Genomic DNA, 15841 nt, shown 5'->3' with positions numbered 1-15841 from the left:
CCAATGATGGAGAAATAGATGAGATCTACATGAACAGCCTGGACATGAGTGGGGGTAATGAAGGGCGAGGGTCAAGGGAAAGAGAGCTTGGGGGAGCGGGAGATCCCAGCTGGATCAAGAACAGAGAGGGAGAACAAGGAATAGGAGACCATGGTAAATGAAGTCCACATGAGAATAGGAAGAAGCAAAGTGCTAGAGAGGCCCACAGAAATCCACAAAGATACCCCCACAACAGACTGCTGGCAATGGTCAAGAGACAGCCTGAACCGATTTGTTCTATCTTAATCAAAAAGAAAATGTATTCACAAAATCTCTGAGTGATAAGAGGATAAACGTAACTGGAGGCTTTTCTGTCCTACCAGTCCCATGGCCACTTGTAAATGATCACTCAGAGACTTGACATTAATTACAAACTGTTTGGCCTATTGCTCAGGCTTATTACTAACCAGCTCTTACAACTTAAATTAACCCATTTCTATTAATCTATGTATTGACACATGGCCCATGACTTACCAGTTCTTTCACACCTTGCTTCCTGGGCAGCTCACAGCATCTGCCCTGACTCTGTCCTTCTTCATCTCTGTCTTCAGTTAGTATGTACCGCCTAACCTTACTCTGGCTTGCCATTGGCCAAACAGCTTTATTTATCAACCATTGAGAACAGCACATATTCACAGCATACAATCTATCTAATCAAAAAGGAAGGTTTTTACTTTAACATAGTAAAATTACATATAACAAAACAGTTATCAAGCAAGAATTACAGTTACAATACCTAATCTATTTGTATTTGGCAGAATTAAAATACTCTATAATCTATCCTATCTTTGTGAGTCTAAAGTTTTATATACCTTTTATCATAACTAAGGAAAACTATAACTATCTATTCTTCAACTTCATTAAAGAACCCCAGAAGGAGATACTATTACCTAAGTAACCAAGAAGTACATTGCAATCAACTTCCAAAACTCTAGAAATGACAGAGGCATCTGGCTGCCTGGACAGTCACCCAAAGTTCTTCTGCAACATTGGGGCATCCATCTTCAGCCTATAGGCCTAGAGAATCTGGCAGACTTTTTAATGAAGCAGGAAGTTTGAAGGACTGTCCCATCTATATTGGCAATGTTTGTCAGTCGCTTTCCTCTGTGTCCTACAGAATGTCTGGCAGTTTCTTCTGTGAAGCAGGAACCTGAAGGACCACCCCACCTTGTTTTGGCAAAGTTTAGCAATCACTTTTCCATGGGTTCTGCATGTCCAGTTTATACAGCATACAATCAAGCAGTCTAGGAAAGAGCAGTTTTTTTGTCAAATGGCTAACCTTGCCACATTGAAAGCAAACTCTGTAAGGAGTTTCTTTGATGCCCTGCTGTGGGATGGTCTGTATGTCAAATGTGTTGCTGATTGGTCAATGAATAAATCACTGATGGTCAGTGGCCAGGCAGGAAGTATAGGCGGGACTAACAGAGAGGAGAATTGAGAGAACTGGGAAGTGGAAGGCTGAGTCAGGGAGACACTGCCAGCCACCATGATGAGAAACAACATGTAAAGATGCTGGTAAGCCATGAGCCATGTGGCAAGGTATAGATTAATGGAAATGAATTAATTTAAGCTGGAAGAACAGTTAGCAAGAAACCTGCCACGGCCATACAGTTTGTAACCAATATAAGTCTCTGTGTTTACTTGGTTGGGTCTGAGTGGCTGTGGGACTGGCGGGTGTCAGAGATTTGTCCTGACTGTGGGCCAGGCAGGAAAACATTAGCAACAATGCCCATCATCTCTGAAGTAAATAGGTCTTTGAAGTATTTGAGGACCATCTATCTAGAATATATCTCTATATTATCATGAAAGCACATCTAACATATCTACAAAATTGATCATCATAAATAACTAACTACTAATCTGTGTTTCTTGATTATCCTATATAGTTTATAATAATAGCTTTCAAAAACTAGAATTCTACCTTATTTTTTACTTAAATTTTTTTTCATTTTACATACTAACCTTAGTTCCCCCTCCCTCACCTTCTTCTGTCCCCTCACCTCCCCCCATCCCACCCCCATATGCACTCTTCAGAGGAGGTAAATATTCCTTTGGGTAGTCAAGAAAGTCTGGCATACCAAATTGAGGCAGGTCCCAGCCCCTCCTCCAAAACCTACATTCAATAACTGATGGAAGCAGATGCAGTAATCCACAGCCAAGCACTGGGCTGAGCTCCTGGAGATCAGGTGAAGAGAGGGAGGAGGGATTATATGAGCAAAGGGGGTCAATATCATGCTGGGGAAACCCACAGAGACAGTTGACCAGAGCTAGTGGGAGTTCACAGACTATGGAATAATAGCTGGGGTGCCTGCATGGGACTAAACTAGGCCCTCTGAATGTGGATGATAGTTGTGTGGCTCGATCTGTTTGTGGGGTCCCTGCCACTGGGACCAGGACTTATCCCAGGTACATGCAATGGCTTTTTGGAGCCCATTTCTTATGGTGGGATATCTTACCTTATGTTTTTAAATAAACTATATAAACACAACATCTTAAACTAGTGTAGAAATATACATACAGTATAACAAAATTGACTTTAAATTTGCATCAATAAACTAAAATCCATACCATTGCAAAATATTTTGAGATTAACAGTTATTTTTTGGATTAGAGTAGATTCAATAGTCTACCTCTTTTCATTATAATAATCTACTTTTCCCCATCATTTCTATATCATATCCCACTTTCTTCTTAGAAAGAGATTGACTATGACCATTAACAATTTATAACCATCTCCTTTAAATGAAAACAAACATTCATAATTTATTTTTGGGAATATGAGCATAGTTCTCTAGATTACTTCCTGTGGATTGTGGGTGCTGGTAATCTTTGGGGAACCTTGATAAAGTTTAGGATTATGATCAAATTCTGACTGGAGTAGTCTGTGAGGCTGGATTATCTTAGCCAGAAACCTTGAAATCATTCTTGATGCAGAACTCAGAAGAAACTGTAACAGAGGTGTATTGAAATACTGGATTATCTGGGCCATCCATTTTTATTAGTGTCTGGTCCCTTTGTTCTCAAAATATATAAACTTTTAAAGGTAACATATATATCTGTATTAATATAAATATAAATTGTGTATTGTATACAAGCCAGCCAAAGATAATTTTTTGCTTTATGTTTGAGCAGGTAAAATAAACATCATGTGTCTTGTAGTTTCTTTAGGTTTATTTATCCATGTCTGTAGTCAGGATTTCTGATCATCTTTAACTTTGAATGAATCCATAGCTTCTCATTTCCCATGGAAACAAAAGCATAACCTCTACCCCAAAGTGGCATACCTTTTGACTTAAATTTTGGAGTCAAGATATTTTTAAAATGTGTAGGTTGGTAAACCAAACTGGTTGGAACTCATGAAATTTAGATCAACAGCTGTGGAGCCTGCATGGTACTGGACTAGGCCTTCTGCATAGCGATACAGTTATGTAGCTTGATCTACTTAAAGGGCCCCCTGGCAGTAGGATAAAAATCCATGAGCAGGCTTTATGGAGCCCACTACCTGTGATGGGACACCTTGCACAGCCTTGAGGCATGGGGAGGGGCTTGAACCTACCTCTACTAAATGTACCTCCCCATGGGTGGTCTTACCTTCTTGTAGGAGGGAATGGGGGGTGGGTTGCGAGGGGGAGGCTGGAGGGGCGGGGGAAGGAAGAGGGGGACCTTTGATTGGTATGTAAAATGAATAAAATTTTTTCTTAATAAAATAATAATAATAATAAAAGAAAAATAAACAAAAAATATGTAGGTTGGTTTAATCCAGCAGCTTTTATAATCAAATGTCTCATAACAGTCAAAAATTTTAAAGACAACACAATAATATACATAATCCAGACTTTCTGTGTATTTTCCATCCTCACATGACTCATTTTCTTTATATTACTTTACTCCCCTTTCTAAGGACTTTATTCTACTATTTTAAATCTATATTTTAACTTAAGGCTGTATATATTTTTCCCTTTTCTCTCTCAAGCCTAAGCATTTCTTTTAAACACGCTGCAGCCTTCCTGTCTGAATCTGTTTCTATTGTGTATCTTTAACCCTTTGTCTTTATAAGCAAAAACCTTAACCTGACCTCAGCGCACTGCTGGAGCTTGTGCTGATAGCTTAAGCCCTCAGTCAGCACTGGAAGAAGCCTCTCTGTACTGGGGCCTCTGTGAGAGACTGTGGAAGCCCACCCACGTGACTTAGCTCATGGCGGTTGGCAACCAGCTCCATTTCACAGGCACCTTAGCTGGCATGAGAGACTAGGAAGCCCAGTGTGGCTCCGTTTCTCTCCTTTAGAACATTTTCAAAGCTTTCTCAGGTTTTATGTGGATGTATAGATGACACATTGGGCACCATTTGTAATCTGAGGCTTTTCTGTCCTGCCTGGTCCCAATGGCTGCTTGTAAATAATCACTCAGAAACTTGATATTAAATACAAATTGTTTGGCCTATTGCTCAGGCTTATAACTAACTAGCTTTTACAGCTTAAATCGACCTATTTCTATTAATTTATGTATCGCCACGTGGTCTATGGCTTACTGGTTCTTTCACACCTTGCTTCTTGGGTGGCTTGCAGCATCTGCCCTGACTCTGCCTTTCTTCATCTCCATCTTCAGTTTGGCCTCACCATTGGCCAAACAGCTTTATTTATCAACCAATGAGAGCAACATATATTCAGAGCATACAGAAAGACATCCCACAGCAGATAAAGTTCAATAAAGACGTTGGGAGTTCTGGAGTAGGAATTTTTGAAACCTAACAGGTCCATGCCTGGGAACCATTTGGTCCTCACGGTTCTGTCTCCACTGATAACAGTGAACGATCAGCAGCTGGCAGCATTCTCACAACTGGGTTACTCATGCAAGATTCAAAACTACCTTAGAGGGTTTGGAGAAATGGCTTTTATTAAGAAAGCACACCTGTTCTTTCAAGTTCAGTTCCCAGCATCCACATCAAGTGGCTCAAAGATACCCCTAATGCCACTCCAAGAAGACCCAATGCTTCCAACCTCTAAGGGCACCGGCATTCACTCACACACACCCTCCCGTATATGTAATTTAAAATGATTAAGTTTTTAAAAACTACATTAGGGAGTGATTAAGGAGTGTGATCCAAATCCCCACCTCCTTCATGGGAGGCAAACACCTGTTTTTTCATGACAAAACAAAACGGGAATGTTCTCCAAGAGGAACCCACGCATCTCCTCGTGCTAGGAGAAAACATTACAAGAGTGTATTAGTCAAGACTTTTTTTTATTGCTGTGACAAGTACCTGAAAAACTCAAGGGAGGGAAATTAATGGTAGTTTTTGCTACACTGCGAAGCCATGAAGATCACTTACCACTCAGACACACACTGTCACCTGAAGAAGTCTAGCAGCAATGAGACAACTGTTGGCCTAGGATACTGTAAAGGTGTTCCTGCTTGGAGAAGTAGCTTGTGCTCAGTAAACACAGACCAAGGAACAACAATAAGGATTCAGGCTCCTCCTACAGGGAAATGAGTGGATGAGATGGTAAAAATAAGATGCACTTTAGAGGTTGCCTGTGATATTTTACTGAAGTGGAAACTAAATCATAGATAAATGAATGATTTTTCTCTCTCAAAGGTTCTCAGTCAGTAAATATTTTTTTAAAAGGGGGACTATGTAATTGTATTTTAATTTCAGAAAAAAAAATTAATGAAAAAAAGAGAGATGAAGAACCTGGGATCTCTTTGTCCTCAGCCCATCCTTCCGTTTTATAAAACATTGCATCTGTTATTTCAAAGGAGTGCAGTTTGGGGTGCAAGTGTAAGGCTTCCTGAAGTCCCCATAGCCACTCTTTATGGTTAATAGTAGTGTGAACACAGAAATGAAGTCTTAGGAGAGAGAGGAGAAGGATGTTGAAGGTAAGGAGGAGACAAGGTAAAAAATGCATTCACACCTAAATGAGTCTAATGTTCTGTTATGAGGTCTAATTTACCAACATGTCCTTGGCTTTTCTGATAATTAAACTTTGGGTGCTGAAAGAAAAGCATGTGTTGGCTGCCAGCAAGACCTCAGGAAAATGTTACAGAAAAGGCAAATTATTTTTCGTTTACTTAGCGAACTTTTGGACTGAGGAAAAATCAATACTTCACCGGTTCTTGCCAGGGTTGTTTATCGGCTACGTCTCCTACACCACTCCGATACAACAATTTAAACATGGCCTTAATGAGAAAAACAGCCGATGGCCGATTGGGAACGGCCTTAAGTGGCTCTGCAGACGGTGTGATGCTTGCTTAAAATGCTTCTTAAAGGACAAATCCATTATTTGTTGCCACTTTTTCTAAGGTCCATGGAGAAATTAGCTTAATTATGTCTTTGGTTGCCAGAACATAGCAAATCTTCCCTTCTTGAGAAAGGGCAAATGCTATTATTCACTGGCTTTGAGAAATTCTTCCTTACATCAAAATATTGAAATGAGTTGACCGAGCTAGTAGACACCTTTCTCTGAAGAACAGAATATATTATATTAGTACTTCAGGACAGAGGCAGAGGGAAGTAAGAGTTTCATTGGAGGCCATATCAAAATATGGAGGAAAAATGTGGAAACCCCAGTCATTTGGGGATCTCGTAAATGCATCTAGGAAGAGTAGCCTCCTATCTGCTACCAAGTTTGGTATAGTGTATAGATTCTTCCACTGCACCCTGGAATGTAATATCCATTAACAGTCAAGGAAGGGTGTGAATAACTCAGAAGCAGTCATTTAAAAGAAAATCAGAAGAAAAGTAAGAGAGGGCAGTAACTAGAGGAGAAGCCTCGATCCCAAGAGTAGATCATTATTTACCTCCCTCTCTCTGTTTCTAGGTTCTCTCCCTAACATGCATCACGTGATCATTCAGTATTCATGCCCCTTCCTCTCAAAATAGCAGTCCATCCAGCTGCCTGTTCCTTACCTCAGTCAAGAACAGTCTGCCAACCACCCCATAATTTCAGATAAGAAGAGCAAACATGACTCTAACTTAGCTGACCTGGTTTTCCTTCAGTCGGGTTCAGGTTGGGTAAATTCCCACTTGGGCTGTGAGCAAGCAAGTCCTCTGTCTTTTGAACATATTCATTGTGAGATATTGGTCATGATCATTCCTTTTATTCCACGTCTTTCCGGGGGTGGCAGCTCACGTTTGTTTAACCCTGAAAACCATCTGAACGGAACCTTGTTTGCAAGGTCTCTCTCAAAACAATGCCATGGTAGCCTTCCAAACACAGGTCTCCATGCCCTATAGAATTCAGAGCCTATTAAAACAGACACAAAACTAAAAGTCAGCTTCACAGGGCCAGGAGCAAGGGAAGGGGCTTGAGACCATAAGCTTTTTTTTTTCTCGAATCTAGAACGGAGATGTTACATCAGTCCACAGAGATCTAAAAGAAAAAGTACTAATTTTAAAAATCTCATCATAAGCATGCTTTCCCCTCTGTCCTTGTTTATTTCACTGCCATTCATGATCCAGTAAACTGATGTCATGGCCTACTTGCTCATCATACCTCACAGTGTGGAACATGGAGCAGAGTCTTTCTAAGCCAGGTGCTTAAGACATGCTTTCAAGCATCTTTGCTGACCCAGCCGGGCTGCTGCCCCTCCCAGGATGGGCCACTGCCCCCCACCCCCTGTCACCAGGATGGGCCACTGCTCCCCCCTTCCCCAGGATGGGTCACTCCTCTAGTCTAGAACAAGTAATAAAAACACCCCGGATTCCTTCATTGAAAAGACTTTTAAAAAGAATCTCTCCCCTTTCTGCTATACATACTATTTACCTAAAATAAACTTGTGAGTCTCCAGGCTGTTCAATTCCTCTTAGTCGGTACTGGGTGTCCCCTACAGCACTTTACAATCTGTTTTTCCACTTGGGCAGCAGAATTTGGAAAAGCCATGGAGCCTGAGCTTAGTCTCATGTCTTGGAAGCTGCCGGAATTAGGTAGGCATGGACTATTCTAGGGCCACTTCTGGTCTGTGTGACCTTTCCCCTAGAGAGCTCTATTTAGACAAACAGAAACGAGATGCCTGAGAGTTGATGCATGGAAAGTTATTACTGCACAAGAGTGACCCTTCACCTACTAAACTTCCCCTTGTTGACTGAGCTGCCAGGCAGGGCAGGCTGGGCTGCGGGTGTGGGTGTGCTGTGCGACTGACCTTTCATCTACTTTATCTGGCTCTGGAGAGCAAGGAGGTACCTGCTTAGCTTCTGCAAGGCGGGCAGTTTCTTTCTTCTAAAACAATCCTGATGAAAACTGTGGGGCACGAAGTACCTTTATTTTCAAACAAGAAATTAATTACTGCCCTAGCAGAGCAAAACAATCCTTTTGCCCCAAACAGCATATTTTCAGGAGCCTGGGCATTGAAAGAAGAGGTCGTGGTCTAGTGTGGAAAGAGCAGAAAGAAGGATGGAAAAGGAGAGCCACAACCTTTCCTTACATACCTATGTCCTCTTTGGCCCTAGCACTGGTTGTTGAAATCCAGTCAGACCCCATTTGTCACTCAAGATCATAAACATGTTTTCTGAACTCAGCACTTTGGATCCTCAAGTTTATTTTTGGAGCAAAAGTTCTAAACAAGGAAAGGATTGTGTGTCAGTGTGAAGACTGTTGACACTGAAGGTGTTAGTGGAATTGTTAGGGTCAGAGCCTGGGCCCTGACAGCCCGAACAAACTCCATAGGGCAATTAAAGAGACAAGGAATAAAACAGAGAAGATGTATTCAGTTGCCCACCTTGTCAAGAAGTCCAGTCCTCCCCTCCCAAGTCTATCCTTGCGGTGTAAATAGAGACTGAGAGGTATGCACAGTTCAGCAGGTCTGCTTGGGGTGGGTTCCCGTCTTTCACTCAGCTTGTCTTGCCAGCCAGACTGTCCAAGAAGTTGTTAGAACTGTGAGAAATCTCTTCCTGGGAGGCACATTCCTTCTATGGCTGGCATCAGATTTCAGGAGAAATTCCAAGTTTCCAGGAGAAATTACAATCCGTTGGGGACCATTGTTTCAATAGCTTGATAGCCAAAAGGAGGGAACAGTATCTCCAGAGTATCTTCACTCCCGCCAGGATGGTTACAAAAACAGCCTAGTTTCTCTCAGACAATATGATCCAAGATTTACATGTAAAAGAGCACTGTAAAACATCAGTATCATTCAAGAAACAAAAGCATCGAATACTCAGGAACTGTTTGGTGTGTTTCGAATGTTTTAAATTCAGTTAACAATGTTGCCTGGCTTTTGACCAAGAAAGAAAATAGATGTTCTTAATAATGGGATATCAAAAAGACTATGTAAAAAAATGTTTTACTAATTGAAAAAAATAGCATTTTTCAGCCACAGGCAAATGAAGCAGACATTTCTGTTCCACCTGAGGTTTAGAGATCTCATGCTTCCTGCTAAGCCTCCCTGTTCTTTTCTGCAAGTGAAGGCAATAGAGTGCTAAGTAGAAGGATCCTGATTTTTACCTCTGGGAGTTGTGCTGCAGGGCCATTCTTCTGTACTGTAAAAGGAAGGCATAGCAGGCCAGAAAGTGCCTCACAGCCTGCTCGGACCCCTCAATCAGGAGTACGAAGCATCAAATCTCTCCAAGCCAGTAACAAATTCACCAACATCTGGAGTGCTGAGTGGCAAGGCTCGGTTAGACCAAACAGGAAAGGAGGGAAGATCTTTTAGTGTAGGGGTCCCTGCAGAATGGAGAAAGACTAACCGCCACTTGTTAAACGTGTTTAACTCAATTGGTATTTCCAGACAAAGATTTCTGGGGAATATCTCTACTGCTGTCCTTAGGCTGCCAAGCACTGACTTACTCAGTGCAGTGTTGATAGAATTCCTGTCTTCATTCTGCTCTGAGTTAAGCAAAGAAATCACAAGATTTCCTCTAGTGAATTTGTGTCTTCCAGATAACCCGGGCTTGGATGTGAGAACTTGATTATGTGGAAAAGTCAGAACATTTCCCCCAAGACTGCCACAGCCACACAAACCAAGGACAGAACAGGACAAGGCTTGGAGTCCTCTAAGTAAAGAAATGCTGTGCTAATTTTGTGAGTGGTGGGATTACACATAAGGGAAAGAAATATCCTGTTTGATGATACTCTCTGGAGATTTAGGCAATGACCAGGAAACAGAGGAAAGGAATAAACCATGGAAGGATGCAGAATTTCAGTCTTCGGTAGCTCAGTACCAGTTCCCAGAAGACTCTGAACCCAAGTGACAAGGAAGAGCTGGGTACATGCTCCTCAGCTCCTAAGTCTTGCTTCATGGCACGGGGATTAAGCAGAGGATAAAGGCTGCTGCCCCATCTCTATGACCTTATTTACTTTCCAATTCTTTTTTTAAAACATTTAAGAGAATGTATTTGCCAAACTCTTCTGGTTCTCTTGCTGCATCTATTATCAATTCAATTTTTGAAATAATATTGATTTGCTTATAATGAAAACCTAACATTTCATTGTTTAACATTCAGAGAAGGATTTAAGAAGCGAAGATAAATACCAGTAATTCTACCACCAACACATTACCCCTATGGAAAATCTGGTGCATCTTCATAGTATATACATCTGTGCATAAATTTCCAAAGTATTTAATCACTTGTATTTTTTTGGAAACATTTCTTATAACCCATGACCCTCCCTACCACTTGAGAAGAAGGGGCAGGACTCACAGAAAAAGCCAAAAATACTTAGTTGAAATTTAAGGTCAAACTTTACTGAGGAATTAAAATATTGGTTTGTCTTTTTTTTCCAGATCCATAAAACCAAAGTGTGGCTTCTATGACCTCTACATTATCTCCCTTTATGGTTCATCTGAACGGTTGTCCATTCTCCTCCAATTTGTATTCCTTTTATACAAAGAAGATCTTCTCTAGCTTGGGGGATATATTGTGGGCATCTTTATGTGATTTATTATAGATTCATGATGCTATGAACAATTTCAAAAGTTAAACTTTTAGAACTCATGCTGCCACTAAGACACTCAGAAAGCAGCAGGAACAGCACTGGCTGTGTGGGGACTGCAGGGACATCGGTGTGGACCAGCCTTGTAATGTTTGTGGCAGCCGAATGTGTTACTCACATCAGTGAGGCACTGGGGTGGAGGAGTATAAGTTTATGCGTCAGTATGCTTCAGGAGCAACAAAATAAAATACTTCCCAGAGAGAAGAGACAAAAGTTCGGGAAGGTGTGCCAGGTAAAAATTGGTCTTTTGGAAGGGAACGAGCATATTGGATCAATAGCTTACTTGAACTGACAGTCTAGGACTGTATTTGACATGAAGCATCCTAGTGGATGCTAACGTATTAGATGTTCATTACCCTGACATTTATACATTTGTATTCCTGGGAATACAAATGCAGCCCCGACAAAAAAGAGAAGTAAAACCTTCTATTAGTAAGGGACTTACAACAGAAATTGGAAGAAAGCAAAATCAGCATTTGCACATTTAATGTTTATGGACTGCAGTTTGTACTCACACTCTATAGTTGGGACGATTCAACAAGGGTTGATTTGTCAAGCAGTGAAACATAAGGAGCTAGTTAAAGGTTTTCTCATGGGTGAAAGTATAGTGTTAGATGCTGAAGGTATGGTTGGGTAAGAGGGAGGTGGAAACTTAGAAGGAATGAAGGGAAGTGAAAATGAAGGGAGTCTCCATAGTACTGTGGTACTGTACTTGAGAAAGGGTTGACTTAAATTCTCACAGTATGGAAGGCAGTATTCAGGGAATGGGGTGCTCACACTGGGTTGTTTGGACATGGTGGTATCTTCTGTCAAGGCAAGTTCTAAGGGTATGATCATAGAAATGGATAATTGAGTTGGTTTCTGAAGAGACAGTAAGAGGAAGAGATTAGTTGGCTGGGGGAGCAAGTGTACCCAGATTAGTCCCAGGAATGTTGTCTTCAACCACACGATGACAGGAATCCTACTGGAAAGGAAGACTGCAGTCTGGCAGTCTACAAATGGCAGCAACAAAAGGTAGTGAGCAGTATTGCCTGATGTCTTGGCCTTCCAAGTCCCTGTGATGCTCAAGAATGGATGTGAAGTGTGTGAAGGCAGGAGAAGTAACAGATGAGACGGAAGAGGAGGCCTATTTCACCTTCAGACCAAATGCCCTATATTGAGAAAAGTCATCTGTGCTTGAGGCTATGTGAAAAGTGGTGTCCTCAGATTACGGTAAGAAAATGCAGAGAAGATTCAAAGAAGGAACTGAAGGCGTTGGGAGTTTGAAAACAAACTCTGAGCTCCAGGGAGCAGGAGTGTTGGGAAGAAAAGCAAAGAGACTGAGATACTACGATAGACTAGAGGGTAGCCAGAACAACTGCGAGGAATGAGTATCAAATATGGATGAAATGAGAGAGCAAGGGCTCAGAGGTGCTTCTGTTAAATCAGGACTCGAGGCATGGATTAGGTAGCTCCAACAGACTGTGATGTTCAGTGAACACATGCATAGTCATTCAGCTGTACCATTCTAATCAAAGGCCACTGTTCACTCCTGCATCTATATACACTACAGGGGGAATTCCTCCACGTACAAAAGGTTTAGCAAAGGCCTGGCCATTTATCGACTGTCATACTATAATACGGTAGACTGGTGAAGGGGTAGGAAACATCGAAATGTCACTGGGAAGATAATGGTTACTAGCCAGAAAGCCAGAAGAGCAAGAAGAAAATAAAGCTGAGACTGAAAGAAGTGATGAGATGGGTGATAGGCTGATGGGGTGGGAAACAAGATGAATGACATTCTTTGAGTAAAAAGGGATGGGTTAGGATCAAAAGATCTTCACAGATGGATGTCCAAGCAAGATTAGGGAGAACGAAGGAAATGGAAGAAGAGGTTGTGGGAAGTCAGGAGACAGGGAATTTCCATCCTCCCTGTTTGGGGGGATGAAGTAATCCTGCCTGAAAACCACAGCCCACAGCCCACTGGTGCTCCCGTAACAATATAGGTATAATTGGACCATTTATAAAGAACAGAAATAGATCTCTTACAGTCTGGAAGGTAGACAGTCCAAGCGTAGGCTGCCAGCAAGTTTGTTTTCTGTTGGAAGCTGCCCTTTGCTCTCACGAGAGAGCCTGGTCCACCAGGGCACCACCAAACAAGCAGTGGCCATTAGTGATAGTAGACACCACATGCTTAAAGTCCCTGTTGGTGCATCCGGTAAGATCCCGAGAAAACAAAATGCCTTAGCCCTTGCAAAGAGGGGCCCTTCCTCCCATGGTGCAAGAGCCGAAGAACAGCAAGAGCTTACACTTAAGCTACAGCCTTTATATGCATAAATAATCCATTTGAGAGAGCAGAGACTTGATGAGGCAATAGTTTTCCCTAAGACCCCACATCCTAACATTACCTTGGGGGTTTTCAGCATGGAATTTTGGGGAAGCATGTTCACACCATACTGGTGGTGTGTAACATGGCCATGAAATGGGTGACAGAAATGCAGTAGGGGTCAAAGTTACTGGGATTAGATTGTTGGAAAAACTAGGAACACATGGTTGTATACTTGACCTTTGGAGTTATCTAAGGTTGTGTTTCTAACCCCAGTTCTGCCTTCAAGCACACTGGTATTGAGTCAGCATACCATAGGGTGGGACCGTCATCACTCACCATGTTGTCATTTATTTCTAGAAAGGATACTCTCCTTACCTACCCAGCCCTCTGCACAATGGCAACATTGTCACAGAGGACTACCAGAACAAGCACTGGCCATTAGCAATACTAGGTGCCACATGCCTAGTTGCCTCAAGTCACTGTTGGTGCATCATGTAAGATCCCGAGGGGAAAAAAAAATCCTCGATTGGTCTGTCTTACCCACTAGGCCCTTATGAAGGATTGTTGCTGGCCTTAATGTACTATGCCCTGAAGTAAGACCATGGAGAATAGAAGGAGGAGTTGTAAAGTAAGAAGTGAAAATTCCTCCTGCATTTTTTGGTAATACCTCGATCATTGTGGCTCCTTCTGAGACACTGTGCTCAGTTCAATTCACATTCACGTACACACTATTTTTCTCTTTTTTAACTAAAAGTCAGATTACAGTATCTCCATATATGTCAATTTGAAATGTGCTTTTTTTCAGCTGATACATGTAGATAGCATGAGTCTGTGTCCATTCCTGGTTTGCAAAGTCAAGTGTGTCAGGCTCTGCTGGAAGGAGGTGACTAGAAACAGGAGCATCAGCTCACCAAGTTGGTGCCTTAATAACATGAACCAGGAGCCATAATTCTTTATATTTAACACCAAATCTATTCCTTTTTTAAAAAAATTCTCTAATTTCCAAAAATTCTATCAATCTATGGTATGCCCACAATGTTGTGATACATTGTGGAACAGCTGAATGAAATGAACTAACATATTACTGTACATACGAATTTTTGTGATAAGAACACAGAATCTGCTGTGTTCTTTACAAATACACACACCCCCCATTATTTACAATAGTTACCATGCTATAAAGAGATCTTTTGAACATGGGATACTGAAATTCTCTGGGTTTTGACCAACATCTTCGTCTCCACTCTCTGAGCCTCTGGTAATCATCATTTTAGTCTGTTTTGATGGGTTCAGTTTTCCAGATTTCGCACACAAGCCAGATCCCACAGTATTTGTGTTCTATGCTAGCTTTTTCCACCAAACTCAGTGTCTTTGGGGTTATCACGGACGACAGGATTCCTTGATTTTTACATTTGAACAGTACCCCACTGTGCACCTGTGACACATTATCTTTGTCTCTTCACCCTTTGGTAGCCACTTCAGTGTTTTCACATCTTCATGCTTGTGAAAAGTGCCACAACAAATCTGGAAGTGCAAATGTCTCTCACACACTAGCATGCCTTCTTGTCTGAGACCACACCTACCTCCAGGAGTCCGATCTCAGCAAATATGTATTTCTCTTTCAAGCTTTCAAGAAATCTGCGTACTGTTTCCTATAATGGCAAAGCCACTTCTGCTCTGGTTAGAACTGTTTCCTGTACAGGGGCTTCTGCTCCTCTGCAGGAGCAGGGAGGGCTGCGATGACCAAGGTTTGTAGTTATGTACAGTTCATCCTCAAAGGACCACTGATTTCCATACATGAATACATATGCATGAAAATGTGGTTAGAAATATGGTACCAGCTTCCCTAAGTATAGATGATACCCCCACAAACTCCTCCAAGAGGCTCTACTCCATTGTATTGATTTAACAAGGGAAGTGTAGGGCTTAAACTTGTCCTTTCCTGTTTGGAAAGCTCAAACTCCACAAACCAAAGTCCCAGTATAGGATTACTCTGAACTCTGGCTGCCAAGTATACAAATCTCTAATACATACATACATATGTACATACACACACACACACACATATACACACACACAAATATATATATATACATATACATACATATATACATGTACACACATGAGTGTGCAAGCAGACACACACACACACACACACACACACACACTTGGAGCCCCAGGAAATAATCTCTCCCTGCCAAGTGTGGGACTCCTGTGGGAAGTGTTGGCTCCATCTCCTACCTGGGTGAAAGGCATTGTGATCTCATTTCCCTTTAGGGAGGAAGCAGAGAAGAGCAGGGAAATTCCTAAGTATAATGCATACTTGATTCCTGAGACAGGAAAGAGGCATGGTAAGCAGAATTGAGCAGGATAGGCTTTGATGGGTGTCAGCAGACCTGGGATGGGCATATGGACATTTGGAGATCTTTGGAAAGGTCACTGTTCAATTCACATCTTGTAAAGGTCCTCAGGGTGTTATAATTCCAGGGCTATCTGCTAATCCCATGGCCCAAAACTAACAGCAAGCTTTTCATGGAAACAAGGTTTGAGTGGCAGACCTCCAGGGCTGC

This window comes from Peromyscus californicus, unplaced genomic scaffold (genome assembly GCF_007827085.1).
Source record: "Peromyscus californicus insignis strain IS unplaced genomic scaffold, ASM782708v3 Scaffold_6__1_contigs__length_162567912, whole genome shotgun sequence".
NCBI lineage: Eukaryota > Metazoa > Chordata > Mammalia > Rodentia > Cricetidae > Peromyscus > Peromyscus californicus.
The sequence above is the reverse complement of the archived record's forward strand: the minus strand, read 5'-3'. Positions refer to the sequence as shown.